Genomic DNA, 15727 nt, shown 5'->3' on the forward strand with positions numbered 1-15727 from the left:
GGTAGGGGATGGCAGGGGACAGGAGGGGATGGCAGACAGCCCCTTCCTCTGCTCTGGGAACCAGAGGCATCTGCAGAGCCACAACATGGGCAGCTGGGTGCTGCCGTGCACTGGGGGACAGGCACATGGTTCCCACTTTGGGTCTCACCTGAGGATGCTGCGGCTCCCCTGGCAGGCAGCGAGCTCCTGCCTGTCTCTGGGCTGGGTTACTGCTTATTTGGTCCTTTCACAGAGGACCTCGCAGAGCCCCGTTCACTGCTTTCCCTGCACGGGGCCAGATGGTGGCCCTTAATTCACATGGCCTAGTTCTCTCTGCCCTTTACTAGGATCTAGATTTAAAGAACCAAGCTCTCCTCAAAGAGCAGGCAGATGATCTCCCTCGCTGGGAGCTTTCTTGGCTCTGCAATCTCCTCTCACCTGCCGCCTCTCTGAGAATTTCTTGCGGAGCCAAGTGCCTCTTGTTTGCTGGGGTCCTGCTCTCTTCCTCCTCGCTGAGATGAAGGCTATTCCAGACATGGTGAAAATATCTTCATGTTTCTTTCTTACCTATGGAAAGGCACATTTCACATGCAATTTTTTAAAAGACCAATTTTCACACTCAATTGTCCCGGCTGCTGTATAAATTCAGTGAAGATGCTTTCCTATCTTTTTTTTTTTTTTTCTCTGAAATTTTGGTGTCAGGTGCACCAGGGTGAACCTTTACTGAAGACATGGATGTTGAAATGCTCCTTAAACCCATCCCTGCAGTTTGCTGCTCCCTGCATGGGTCTCTCCTGCAGAAAACCATGGGAAAGTGAATTCCTTCCCAGGAGGTGGGTTCCCTGCCTGTCCCGTCGTCCCCCCCCCCCCCCCCCCCCCCCCCCCCCAAAGCAGCGTATGATCATGCTGGTACTTCACAATTTCTCTCTGCTGGGACATCAAGGGATGCCCCACACCAAGGAGGGATTCTCCCAGGACTGCCAACCTGGTGTGCCTCAGCTGATTCATGGACCCAGGGTGGCTGTCAAGAAGAGCTGGGAGGTGAAAGTCAGCTCTGGCAGCACTGATAAAACCAGAGGACAAAATCAAGTGAACTCAGTGGGATGCGAGACATCTTCCACTTGCAAAAAACTTGGGCAAAGAAGTAGGAGACATTCAGCAGCCCCAGGCTGGATATGATGATTCCAACAGACTTCAGCCCTTGCATTGAGCCCCATCCCCTGCCTGATACCGAGGAAGGATGAAGAGCAATCTGCACCTTCAAGAGCAACCACAAATAATTCGCACAGCCAAAATCCTCACTGGGGTGAAACAGGCCACCAGATTCATGGGACAGGTTTTGTAGCAGCTCCAAGGGAGACACGGCCATTTTCATTCACTTCTGCTGATGGCTGGACTTGGATGAGCCACCCAGGAGCACAAGGTGCCCTTTCCCCAGCACAGCTCACTCTCTGTAAAACCCCCTCCATTCTCTGGGCAGGAAGGGCTGTGCTGACTGGTGGTAAATACCCAAATTGAGCATTGCAATTGAACTACACTGGACAATGGCTCCAACAAACACGAACCCTGAGGAGATTACTTCATGGACCCACTCAGGGAAATACATTTGTAAAACCTTCCTGTCTCCTCCCCTGTTCACTGCTCTTGTACAATCAGTGAGGCCAGACAGATCGTGTCCTCTCCTGGGGCCTCTGGCTCGGCTGACATTTTGATGGTGGTCCTTCAAGGGCTGCCCAGTGTAAAATTGATTTTCCAGATAAACCCAAACTATCGAACCCTTTGTCAGAAAAATGTCAGGGAGAGAGATGCCAGGCACAAGCATCGCTGTCATGGGGCTTCAGGGTGTGTGACAGAAGGACCCGCTGCAAGGACCCCTCTGGGAGCACTCATTCAGCATGACGTGATGGGTTAGCAGCATCTGCTACTCAAGGAGTGGGCAATCTATCCTCAGAGGAAATCATACCTGTGTGATCCTCCTGAATAGCCCATTTCATGCAGACAGACTCAATGATGAACACAAGACGTTTTCTTCTGGCAGCTGGGATGCCACCGTGGCTGTCTGTGCAATTGTTTTTCCTCTTATCTTCTCTTAGGAACTGCTTTGGGATCCCAGCTGCAGGTACCGGGGCTGAATTTTTCCATCAGTGGTTTTTACTGGCTTCAAACCAAAAGAAGGCAAAACCTGATGTTTCTTGGAAAATTGACTTACTCTAGTGGAAGATGCTAATATGGAAAGTAGGGGTGGAGACACCTGAACAAAGCTGTACATCCAGCCTGCCTGTAGTCACTTAACGTCCCTTTCCTTCCCTTACAAAGTAGAAATACTTTTGGAAAATGGCCCCCTTTACTTTCAAGTTTATACAGCATGTGGTCCAAAGTGGCTCTGGGCCATGATCAGGCAGTGCTGTGGTCCAAACACTAAATCTAAATTAATGCCTTTCCTCCTGTTAGGTTACCAACTTCTGTAGCATCCCCGGCGAGGGCGCGGGCTCAGCCCTGCTCCCTTTGCAAGGGGGAAGGCACCACAAAGCCATACATGCTGCTTTAAGTCAGGGCTCCATGTACCTCGGGCAGAGCATCACCATAACATGATGCGGCAGTTGCTAAGGTAACATCACCAACATCTTTTTTCATGAATAGAAAAGCAAATTGTCATGGAACAGTAAAACCCACATATGTTGCAAGGATATATGGTCCTGTTGCCCCAGGGTTACTAGTATTTACAGGCTGTTTATTTTTTCTTCCCATCTCGAAAAATGATCCTACATGTGCCCACGTACTGTTTGTGTCCAGAAACATCTTGTTTGCAGCTACCTTTGTCCGCTCACAACAGAGATACCAAACTGATGCAGTGCCTTTGGCCAATGCACACAAGAGGAATTCATCTGGATCTTCCAAATTGCCCCCGTGCCTGAGCTGGCTCTTTGCTTTGCTCTTTGTCTGCCCCGGCTGAGCACATCTTCAGTAACTCACCCCTTAATGGCTCCCTATTCATGTTGGTGGGTTTTGCAGTTGGTCCCAAGGTACGACGCAGCTCTCGGGGGCTCATTTTCAGCCCACAACATCTTCCTGCCAGAGCCTCTGTCGGCTCAGCCCTTCCTGGGATGTCCCCTCCTCACCTTCACCACTTTCAGGAAAGCCTCTAGGGACATGCGGAGTGCACTGGCCATGAGGACAGCATGGAAAAGTAATGGATTAGCCAAGTCAGAAAGGTGACCATACCCCCAGGTTGCACACAGACTCGGGAGGAGGGACTATGAAGCAGGAATAGGGTTCTCCCAGCTCCACGTGGAAATGGGATCTGCAGAAGGTAGTGCTTTTTCCTTGGTGTTGAGCACAGGCAGAGCTAATGCTCAGGGAGAGGGACTTGGCCGTGCCGTCGTCAGTGGGTGGTGGGGAGCAGAGTTGTGGGGTGTCAGCAGCAGCCTCTGTCCGGGAGGGGTGCAGTGCTCCAGCAGATGCCTTCCTGTAGGCACCATGGCCACGGTCTGCTCACATCTTGGCTGCATAATGAATGTCCACATGAACGTTGGAAAAGCTGCCTCAGTATCTACCCATATCCTGAAGTGCTGTAAACAATTTAGGGCCAACTTCAGCTGATTTCAGGCAAATCTCATAAATTTATCTCCTTCTCTGAGGACCTGATTTCTTGGGCAGTTGCTCTGGAGTCCGACAAGGCCACTTCCCATGTATTTTCACTTGCTGTCTCAGCATTGGGAATTCAAAATGCACCCAAAGGACAGAGGAGACAGGAATGAAAAGCAAGATGCATGCATGCATCTGAAAACATGGCATGCTTCTTTTTTAAGAAAACATCTCTAATTCTTTGCAGCTCTTCACCATCCTGCTCAGAAGTGGGTTGAGAGGCAGACACCGCCAGACTTCAATTCATCCATTAATGCTTCAGGGACACCAAGTGAGAACAGGTCAGAAACCAGCAGCATGCATGAGGAATGGTAAAAACCAATCTTTTCCATCAGAGAGAAGGAATAACACAGCAGCTGAAGAAACGGGGAGGTGCAGAAGACAAATAGTAGGAAGGGAACTGGAAAAGACAGACCTAATGGCAAGAGAAAAACCAAACCCCATCCAGGCTGATTTTTGTATAACATTTGCAGCTTGTCTCTGTTTGCTGAACTGAATCAGCACACGGCTGGCAGTGGTGAGGAGGACGGGGTGGTGGATGGATGTGTGAGACAGCAGCCTCGGTGGCACCCAGCCTCACTGACATCCAGCCTTGGTGGCACCCAGCCATGCACCTCCAATTTCTGCAAGATGCTGAGTCCTTTCTGCATTGCTGCATGAAGTCTCTGACAACCCCAAGGCAAAGTCTGCTGTCAACCGCAGTGCCCCAGGCAGGAACAGATTTGTTACAGTCTTCTCCCTGTCATTTATCTTGAGTTCCCTTTTCCTGGTGCAAACAGCACGCAGGTATTTTGCCTTTGTGTCCTAGTGACTTCCCAGAGCCTTTACAGGTGTATCCAAAATTTCCAGATGGTTGCACAGCTAGTTCCATTAGCAGCATTGTGTTTTCCTTTGCTTTCTGGTACAGTCATATTTTTTCCTTCATCAAACGCTTCAGTCCAAGCCTCACAGTTGGAAATTTTGTTTTGCTGCTTTTAAAGAGTGAACAGTGCCTTTCCTGGCCTCTTCATTATTCAAATAATTCAAGGACCTGAGCAAGAGAGATAAAACCCCATGCCAGGCAAACCTGGCTCAGGAGGGCAGAATTTTCTGAAGCAGCCAGTCACAACTCCTCTGCAAACGTCGCCTTCCTTCCCGGCACTTTAAAGTGTTTTTTGCACTTGATATATTCTCTTCGAAAGAAAACAAAATCCACATTAGCAGATTTTAAAGGGCTTGCAAGCTTCCCAGCAGCCTTGAACTCACACAAGGATCAGTGCTTCATGATAACAAACTCGTCTGCTACCCAAGCCAGGCAAAACCTCCAGCATATTCCTGGTGTTTCTGACACCTGGAGGGAATCTACACTTCATACCATATTTTCATATCAACATATAGGGTCAAGGCGGATAACAACTAACATCAGAGACTCAACAATCCCAAGTCACATAGAGAAGATTACGTTGTGCAGTTTAGCAGGTCGATCTCTCTTGAAATATCACAAAATTGTGCGTTCTTGCTTGAGAAGCCCCTTGCTTGGGAGAGATTTCAGTGGGAAAAAATAGCTGGAAAAGATGAGAGTCAAGTAATTTTGCAGAATTTACCTCTTTCTTTTTATTTGTGGTATGCAGGTAACAGGCTGACTGGATTATGGGGCTTTGGCATGTTCTCCAAGAGTTTCCGTGGTATTTCTGGAGGGCAGCTATTAGATGGAAAGCCATGTTTGCTACCATTCAGGGTTCTGCCTGCTCAGACATTTTGCAACTACTGGAAAGATGCAAAATACCTCAGACAAAAAAAAAAAAAAAACAAACAACAAAAAAACAAAAAACAAACCCCAGAACAATATATTCCTGAATTTCCAGAAGTAATATTGGCTCATAGGGAGGGAAGTGCAGACAACAGCTTATGTTGCTAAAAAAACAAGTTTGCACTGTTTTGGGTTCAGCGTTTTAGCCAACTGCTAAGAACTTTAGAGTAAATCTCAGCATTTCCCAGGGCCCAGATTGCATATTGGACCATATACCCTGAAATGTTTTTATTTAATTTGAGTCCACATTATGCTGCCTACATATGGTGACACACACATTTCATTTTATGTAGCAGATGCTGCTTTGCTATTGGGAATGTAATATACTGAGTACATTATAGTATCATTTGGTCTAGGGTAACTACAGGGTTTTTTTAACTCTGATTAGCCTTAATTTTAAACCTGATTTCCTAAGGAAATTAAGTCTATGACATCCCATTCTGTATGCATGCCAGTGTACACTGTACAACCGTTCGCTTGTCCATCATTTTTCTATTTCTTTAGAGCTCGGGGGCCAATTTCCATACAGTATGGGAAAACCCAGTTAACTTCTCCTCACACTGCACAAAATGACTTCATATGGGAGACTAAGGTCACGATACAGGTTCATGAGACCTGGGAAACTGTGCTGACTTAGCAGTTTCCCCTAAACCGTAAGCACTTCTGGAAATTAAAGAAATAAGGGTAATAAGGCCATTCTCCAGCAGCACCCGGGAAGAGGTCAGTCAGGCTAAGTTGTGCTGCTCTGCATAGCAACAAATGCCCATCTCAGTTTTAATTAGAAGCTGATTAAAGTCTACAAGTGATTTCAGCTTTGCTGACCCCCCTGTTAGCTCACCCTGTGGTCCCCCAGTTTGACCCGCAGACACCAGTTTCCCGTTCCAGCGGCCACTGCATCGGGGCAGTCCTGAGTCCTGGCATCAAGGGGGAGATGTTTGGCCCCAGCTCTGACTCCATCCTCCTGATTGCAGCCAGCCCACCCACTCCCATTTTGAGATGGTTTCCACAGACTCCGCAGAGCTCTTTTAGGAGGCAGCGGGGCACAGCTGTGACTGAAGCGAATGGCCCTGGGGAAACCAGGTGATGTTTTTCTGCGGCTCGTGTTGATGGTGCTCTGCACTACTCTGATCCTTCCCAGCAAAATATCACGAGAGCACATAACAGCAGGAGAGCTGCACAGCCGTGCTCTCCATCCGGCTGGCGCAAAGAAGAGCTTGGCCCTTCATTAATGGACCAGACACGTTGGGGTCCTCCCTCCACGGTTCTCCAGAGCTTGGACCGTAGTGTTTGGGGAGCAGGCTTGAGTGCCGTGAGCCATCAAGGGGAGCGGGTCTGCGGGAGGACAAGAGCTGGCAGCACCACTGCTCTCGCCTTGCGGGGACCCCCCCCCCCCACCCCGACACCGGGCTGCCGGGACCTCCCCAGCCCCGCCGGCCGTGCCCGCCACAGCAGAGGCGATGCCCAGGCTCCGCAGAGCCCTGAATTCATGAACTCCGCCGTGGTACGGTACAGACCCTGCCAAGAATGGTCATAAACAGCACTTAGTGATGCATAATATATGAAAATGGCTCATGCTGAGCTTTTAGACACAGAAGGATTTTTTTTTTCCCTTAATACTATTACAACATTCTCCTGCAGCCATGGAAGCACCATCATAAATATTTAAAGGGAGGTTTAAAAGACCCAATCTGTGTGGATTGAATATTTATGGCTACCAAACCCCTGACCTTTAGATTTAGGGTATGGCATATATAAAGCAGCCTTATTAAACTGTACACCACAGGTCAGCCTGGGGATCAAATGCAGACGGAAATCTTCTGAGCATTTAGCGGTTTTAAAGTTCCTAGTGGTAAACAAACAGAGTGCAATAAATTGGGATTTCAGTCAGGGGAGAGGAGGGGTGTGCAAGGGTGAGAAAGACCTGTGAGGCTTCACGGGGCCGGCACTCCCCTCACCTGGGCAACAGCCCAAATTCCCTGTGCTCCTCAATTTTCCAGCATCTAAAGCAGAGCAAATAATAGCAATGGGGTAAACTAACAAAAGTTGGCCAAGTTGTTAAATGCAGAGAGAAAAAAAATACTGGGAATAACATGAATTGCTTGTGACTTTGGAGAGTTTCCTCCAGCCAGCTCTGCTGCCTTGGATTTGTCCCGCTATGGTGCTGAATCCCCCGTAACACAAGGCTGGGTGTGCTCAGCCAAATCAGGGCCTTAGCGTCTTCATTCAGGTTTTTCCAGCAGACCTGCTGCGGTTGAATACTTCAATCAGAGCCACTCAGAGATTTTCAAAACCACCATGCTTCCCAGCTGGCACATATGGTTTTTGTTCCGTTTCTTGAGAATTATGACTCACACTCAGTGTTTTCGAGTTAAAGCCCCACGTTCCCTCTGCTCACTCAGCTCATCAACCCGGCACATTCCTCCCCAAAACCCCTGCCCAAGATGAGCCAAACCCACCCCAGAGAAGGACGGAAAGGGGGACCCTGCTTCATGTGCTGCCCTGCACCCCGGGCACCTCCTCTCCACAGGCAGGTACCAGTGCTGGGCAGAGGATACTGGGGCTGGGAGGACAAAGGCAGGAATTTCTGGGAGCCAGGACTGGACCTCACGCCAGATCCATCATGGAGACGCAGCAGAGGGAACGCACAGCATCCATGTAATTGTGGGTTGTTTTTTTTTTTAGAGTAAGGCAGGAGCATCTCAAGAGCTCAAAGACCCTTCAGATCTATTTGTAGGCAGGAGTTTGAAACGCTCCTCTGATGTATTTGCATATTTAAAAATAAGAGAGTGGCGAGAAGATAAAAAGGAAGGGTTTGTGCATGGCAAGCACTGACCTGCAGAACCCAGCGCTCACAGGGACCACAGAAAGGTGACACCTGATGAAATCCCATTCAAACTACTGGAAAAGACGAAACCCGTGAATTTTTAAATCTGGTTTCGTTTGTTCTTGGTCTACTCCTGCCTTTTTTCTTTTCCAGATTTTTTTGTTCTTCCTCCCACAGGAGAAACCTCTCTTACTTGCCAGAGCACAAGGCAGGTTTGTGCTGCCTCGCAGACATCCAGGGCTGGAGCTGCAGGTACAAGCATTCGGGTTCCTGGCAGTTCATGGTCTAGCTGGATCATGAGTGCCAGAGCCCACGTGTTAAATAACTCAAGTCCAGCCTGGAGAGCAAGAAGCAGGGCTCAAGTGCCATTTAAAGCTTAATGGGGTTGGTAACAAGTGCTGATGGTTCAGTTTGGACTGTCACATTTTGAACTCATTCGCAGCGCGATGCCAGATGAGCACCACTCAGATGCCACTTAGAGTCCTGCAGCAAGAGGTACTGCAGGGAATGTTTGCAGCCGAGTTTTTGTCTGTGCTGCCATGTTTCCAAGTGCAATTTTCAATTTTCCCGTCTAGCCAGTGGCCAGTGATAATCAACGGGGCAAATGTGCTTTTACTGCTTTCCTGATGATAGGTTTTCCATGATTCATGTCCACTCCCGCAAGGTGTTTCTGCTCCTCTGACATACTGCTGGATTAACTGTGCTACTAATGACTGTCTACCAGGTGTATGTCACAAATTATCCATGGGAACTGGACATCATTTTTCTGACATTCCCAGATTTGTTAGCTGGAACTGATTCTGCTGCTACATTAGCTGGAAAATAAACAAAACCACAGCCAAGCTGGCTGCCTGCCTATTGCTAGGAACCTGCTGGAAAAGATGGAAGATCCAATATTGCAATTAATAAGTCCACAGGGGCGTTTTGAGAAGTGCTTCAGTGACTTCACTTCGCTTTGAGAAGTGCACAGTGTCTTCACAATGCCTTCAGTGCTTCCTTTCAGACTGAGCCAAAAGCTACTACGGATAATCCTTGTGCTTCCCAAGCTCCCTCCCCACGGAGACCCACCAGGATTTGCCTTTCCTTTTCTGTTAGTGCCCTCCCAGGACTGCTGACAGCTCGGGGGGTTGCAAGGGGAAGCAGGGACCACTGTCTCCACTCTTTCCATCTCAGTTCCTTGTAGAGACACTGGATCAGAGAAGCCTTTTGCCATCCAGGGCCCCAGCCGCGGGTCTCTTCGTACATAACCAAGCATTGGCCATAGGTGCTCACGGGCAGCCAAGGTTTGAGCAAGGGAGCACCTGGAGCATTTAACTTGGGTCTTTCTTGATCCAACCCCTGCTTTTTACAAACCCAAGGAAATAACCTTAAAATCTCTTTCCTCCTCTCAAATTCGGATAGTGCCAGAGTTCCTGGGGGTGGAGCTGGCACAGAGGCAAGGCGGCTGCTTTGCCTTGTTTCCCCAGGAAACTCTCCCGCCTGCCAAATCAGCCAGCGATGTTTCCTGCAGCCTGGGGAGCCAGAAAGAGAAACTGTAATAATTATTATTTTTGTATGTAAATAGTTGGGAGACATTCACACGGGAAGAGCTGTACAGATCACAGAAGGCTTGAGAGGGTGAAGGAAGAATTTGTTAGTGAGAATGGCCATAGGATGTAGAAAAACATGTACTGGCTTTCCTGGGTTAAAATTATTGGGGTCCAGCTCTCATCTGGGGTGAAAAAAACCCCAACATTTCAATAGGTGGAACTAGACCTATTCAAGTCATTGAAGGATCTGTCCCTCTCCTGTTGCTTTTGGGAGCCTCTTTAATAAACTTTGCAAAGGGAAACATTTCCTCAGAGCCATCCAAGGGGATACTCTGGGGAATCTTTGGCCCATGAGAACTTGGGAACGGTCTCGCTGCTTTGTTCCCTCATGTATTCAGCAATCTTGTCTCCTATTCCAGTCGTTTTTACAGGCTTCTTTTACTATATCCCCATCTCTGAGCCTGATGGTCTCCACGGGAGGAAGGGAGCTCAGGGAATTGCACTGGTCCCCAGGGAGCTTTCTGTCCCCTCCTGTTGCCCCAGGGCTCGTGCTGTCAGTGCTCCAGGCTCCTGGGTTTTTAGCACCTGCCTGGGAAAGGGCAAGGAGCCGATGGAGTTAAGCCATTTGCAGAAAGGGGGAAGGTTATATACCTCATCAAAGCAAACCTTTATGGGTGTTTGACTAGCAGCTGTTTGTAGGCACCTGGCACATTAGCAGAGATGCTGCCATTTATTGTGCAATCATCATTTTAAACCCTCTCATTTTCTTCCCCTCACTCCACAATAACCAAAATGGAGCAATAAAAATCCAACCTGAGGGGGACAAATAATCGCCTTTACAGTTTGTCCCTGGGCCTGGTCTGCTGGCTGTTGGAAAGCTGGTGGGGAGCCCGAGGGCTTGATTGCGCTGCCTGGGGAGGGGGTGAGCAGCACAGGGGCACCCCAGACCTCTGCTGCGACCCTGCCTGGGGCGTCAGTCCCCCGAGGTGGGACCCGAAGGGGAAGGGGCCATTTCAGAGCAGTCCCAGCCCAGTCACCCGATGAAACCTCTCCAGTTTGAAACTGGTCCTGCTTTCTTTTTCTGTCCTTGGGGAGAAGAAAGAGCCAAGACCATGAAGAGAGCTAAACTACTGTTTTCATTGGCTCAAAGGCACTCCTATAGCCATCTTTTTTAAAAATTAAATGCTTGCATCCAATTGTATTTGCACTGTGTAATGTCCTTATCTTATACAATCACTTCAAATCACTGTTCTTCAAATCCTCTGGGGCATCTGCAGTGAACAGAGGGCCCAGGTTAAACATAAACCTTCTGGCTTTTTTGGGAATGTATGTGTCAGTGTTACCATTGCATTAATGAACCATGTAAATCATAGCCAGTTGTTAAATAACGGAGGGGAGAAGGAGTCGGGGGGCAGAAGGGACTTTGTACCCTTTATACAGAGCGCTTTGTAGCTACAAGAAAGTCTGTGTTGCAACTTGCCAGCTTGGGGGACATGTTTCCCATCCAAATATTGCTTTTTCAGAGGCTCTTGCCACTCCCAAGAGATTCTGTGGAAATTTGTAAAGCCCAACTTTAGCATGTCTTTAAAGGCATTTACAGAAGGCTAACATGAACGTGAATATATTTAGTTATTAAAAAAGAATAAAAGGAAAAGGTATAGAGAGGCAGGTTGCTTGTGTTCTCCTTTAAGCTTTCCCTGCGGTGCTGGGATGATGCAGGGATCAGACTCTACCGTCTGTCACTGACTCCCAAACACACAGTGATGTTTCTTGGTTTGTCAATCACCCTTCAGTCCGCATATGATAAAAGCCCAGTCCTGAAAGGAGTTTCTCAGTTCTACATAATGTACTGTACTGTTATTACTTTAATATTAAAGGGAAAGAGAGGGGGGAACTAGGTAACTGGACATATTACTTGGCTGGAATTGTGTTTTTTTCTGGCTGTCTCTCTTTCCTCTCCATCTGTCCCAAGAGCCAACGTCCTCCCTATTTCACAGCCCATAACACAGCCCTGTGTTGCAGACAGGCTAACTGGGTTTGCCATTTCATCTCTTCTTGGTGGGATAAATCCCTTCCCACCCCAGGCACCGGAGCTGACTGCGATGGGCCCCAGCTGAGGGGCTCCACCGGAGCGGCCGTGTTCTTTAACAGCCAGCGAGGTGTAAGATATTGCAACTAGAGCAGAATGCAACATCTTACCAGGAAACTACCTGTCCTGCCCCAAGACAAGCATCCACTGCTGGCACATAGGTACCCAATGTTAGACAGTTACTGTATGGGAAGTAATTCGGGGGGGGGCGGGTTATGCTCTGTTTTTCACTGCCACTCATGTCATCTGTAAAAAGTTTATATTTCCTATCCATTTTATCAAGGAGACTTGATTTTCACCATGTTTCCTCTCTAGAAGCTTGGCACCTACCTGTCCAGTAGAAATCTTTATTTGCTACAGATGGGTTGAAACTGTAACATATCTTCAGTCCTCTCCTTTCGATGCTTCTTTCCTGAAAATACAAACCAGGATGGTGTAAGGTAGAATCGTTACTGCAGTTATAATTTTCCTAAGTCATCTGCACTAAATTCATTGTGATGTTCCTGCCTGCATTTTGGCTTGGGTTACTATTGGCAATAATGTTTTGGGAGCTTTGTGTTTTGACATCAGGTGACAAAGCAGGTGAGACAAAAAATAAATAGTTCATAATGATCCTCATCTATTACAAAAAAAAAAAAAAAAGGGGTAATTTCTAAAATAAGCTTTAAATATTTCAGTTTTGAAATGGTGTCAAAAAAGGAACTGATTTTTTGCAGTTATGCAGATGACCATCAGCTGTGTCCCTCCCCCAGCACCCACCCTTCCCTCCAGGCTGTGGGTGCCACCCAACACAGGCACTGAAGTGGCTCCTAAACATGAGTGGGGATCTGCATTAAACCCCCGGGGTATGACCATGTCAAACAGGGAAACTGTTTGATTCCGGATCTGGGTTTGCTTTAATTCAAATATGCTTGAAAAGCTTTGGAGAAACGGTGTCTACAAGACGTAGGTTGGGCCAGCTGGTGACAAAAGGGACCCAGAATCACAGTGAAACATCCCAACGCACCGCACGTGAGCAAGCCGGTAACGTCGCACCCACTACAGAGCCATATGTCATCTGTGCATTGACAGACTCACCCAGCACCATCCTGATCCAAAATACCCTGCTAAACACAAGAAGAAAAATACACTAAGCTCATCCAACAATACTGGGACAGTGTTCTCCCTTCTCTCTTTATTCTCAGCATTAGATTGCTTAGATCATTTACGAGAACTATGGAGGAGATGTGTTTACTTACACTGCCTTGCACTAGGTCAAATCTGGAATCAGTCATCCACAGGGTAAAGACTGACAATATTTCATGCCCAAGTAATCTGCCTTGTGAAAGAAATGAAGCTTACATGATGCTTGGGCTGATCTGATCCTTATTTCCTGAAGAGACATATTTCCAGTGCTCATCATCATTATTAACACAAATGTTCAGAACTGCATGCACCAGACGGCTGCTAGGAAACATCCGCTGCAACAGCAGCCTGAGCGAATTCAATTTGCCCTGCTCTAACAGCAGAGCAGGTCCTTGATTAGCCAAGGTGGAGGTTGATAGATGGGGGTGGCTGGAGGGCTAGCTGCCTTGCTTCTGATTTTGGCTCAGCTGGCTGTGATTGCCCACATATTCTCTATGCCAGGGCAGATCATCTCCACATTGTGGGTATGGCATCTGCAAATCCCCCCTCTTCCTGGGGACCAAAGAGACCGAGCAATAGAGCAGCAATGGACTTGAGCTTACTGGTCCATGATGGAGATGTTGGCTGGCCACCAGGTTTCAGGTGGTTAGAGCTGCATCAGGGAGGGCTTCAAAGCAGCGTGTCCTTTAACATGCTCTTTCAGTCCGCTACATTAAAGAATAACCTCCAGTTTGTGTGCATGCCAGGGCTGTGCAGCACATGTTGGTGATTAGGTGGGAACGCAGCTAGAAGCACGGTCAAGGTGTGGTTGTCCGTGGTCAAAAAAGAGGTTGGAAAAAGCACGGCTTATTTCAGAGGGCTCAGAGCCAAGCAAGCAAAAGTAGCTGAAAATAAAAACCTGCCCAAATGTTTTTCCCTAGCTCCTAACCAAGCCAGCCTGCTACTGCATCCCTGGAGCAGTGCTAATCCTCTAAATCATCCTCCCTTTCCTACGACAGATCCTGAGCGAGATGAATTGGTGCCTTAGGAAGGAGGGGGAAAGAAAACACAGGAACTGCAAAAGAAAGAGGTTTTACCAGTTTGTCCCTTGGTTAACTAATGCTGCTTGTACACTGGTTTTCTACAGAGAGAGCATGGCCCCGGTCTGAAGCCTAACGGAGCATGTTGGCATGTGGGATGTGACTCGACTTACCTAAGTTGGCTTCATCCCCAACGCACACACAGCAAAGTCCCCATTTGTTTCCCTTAGCTTCCCCCTGACCAGCGGTGCCTCGTTGCATAAAACCAATCCATTTCCATCTCTGCCAGGCCCACAGCACTGCTGCGAGTTTTTCTTCTCATTTTGAGGCTGACGTTTGCAAATATATGTATTTATACATAATCCCTTCTTTTGCTGAGGTGTTTTTTTTAACCAAGTTGGAATGACACAGATATACATTTTTTTATTTAATAGTGAGATGCCATCAATGCCTCAAGCTGCACATTTTGCTTCTGCAGGAGTCAGGTATTTACGTGCTGGAATAATGAACCATCAGCTGAGTTGCTGCAGAGTGACAGGGACATTCTGTATTTTATGGCTTTTTGTGAAAACAGTCCCCAGTCAATAAGTACAGATTTTCTCAGGAGGCGAAGACCCTATTTGCAATTGATATTTTTCAGAGAAACAGTAAGCTCTGAGCTGGTATGAATCAGGGCAACAGCAAAGGGTGAGATGTTGCTCTGTCGGAAATAGCCAACGATCAGTTCAATTGATCCTCATCTAGATGTGGTTCTCTGGGACCGGGAGTTGAAGAAATGTAATAACAACATAAATTTCTATTTTCTCGGATGAGATCAGTGGCTTTGAAGCTCCATTACTCTACCGTTTCCCTGTGATTTGGTTTTAGGTTTTTTTGCAATGGTTGATGCCTAATGACAAACACCTGATAGGCAACATCCTTCACCCTGGAGGGTGTTGGTGGCAGAGGGGCGTCACCCCAAGGGGGTCACAGCTCCCGTGCACGCACGACCAGGACCCAACCTGCCGACACAGACAGAAGAGCTGGAGAAGACCTGAAATTTCCACTCCTTGAGTGAAGCAAAAGAAAGGAGCAAAAGAAATGAAGCGCAGAACCAAGTTGAAGTGTAGTGCAGGGGTTAATAAAACCTGCAGCAATAACACATTTTTAAATGTTTGATAAGAAATTATTCCTTGCTTCCAGGCTTGCAGTTTCCCTTATTCCTCTCCCTCTTTGAAAGATTTTAGAGCGGTGAGGATTTTAAATACATCCACATAATGCAGCTTCAGACAGCAAACAGGATAAAAACCCGACTCCAGAAAAGGAAAGGAAGTCAGATTACTTGTCAAAATTAAATTTGCCTTTGGATGCCATTACTTTCTACATTAAAAAGCTCTGGGGATTAGGAGATAAAAGAGCTAAATCCAATCTGGAGACAGGCTCAGAGGAAAATGTCAGCCAGCCAGTAATCCAGGCTCTTTTCTCTAATAGGATCTTCCCGAAGTCAAAGAAAGTGAGAATAATTATTTAATTCCATTTTGGAGTCCGGCTTCTTTATCGACCCGGCTCAGCATTGCTGTTTCAGTGGTAAATCAACTGGTGGCACGAACTTCACAGCTCCCACCAGCTCCACGAGCCGTTTGCTTTACCCTCTGTGAAAAACGGGCCCCACAGGTCTTTGTGTCATTCACTGATGGATTTAACCACGAATAAACCATGCCCAGCTGAGGAGCAGGGAATGGTCCATCT

The sequence above is a fragment of the Tyto alba genome, unplaced genomic scaffold, assembly GCF_018691265.1.
Source record: "Tyto alba isolate M040663 unplaced genomic scaffold, T.alba_DEE_v4.0 Super-Scaffold_11, whole genome shotgun sequence".
NCBI classification, from domain to species: Eukaryota; Metazoa; Chordata; class Aves; order Strigiformes; family Tytonidae; genus Tyto; species Tyto alba.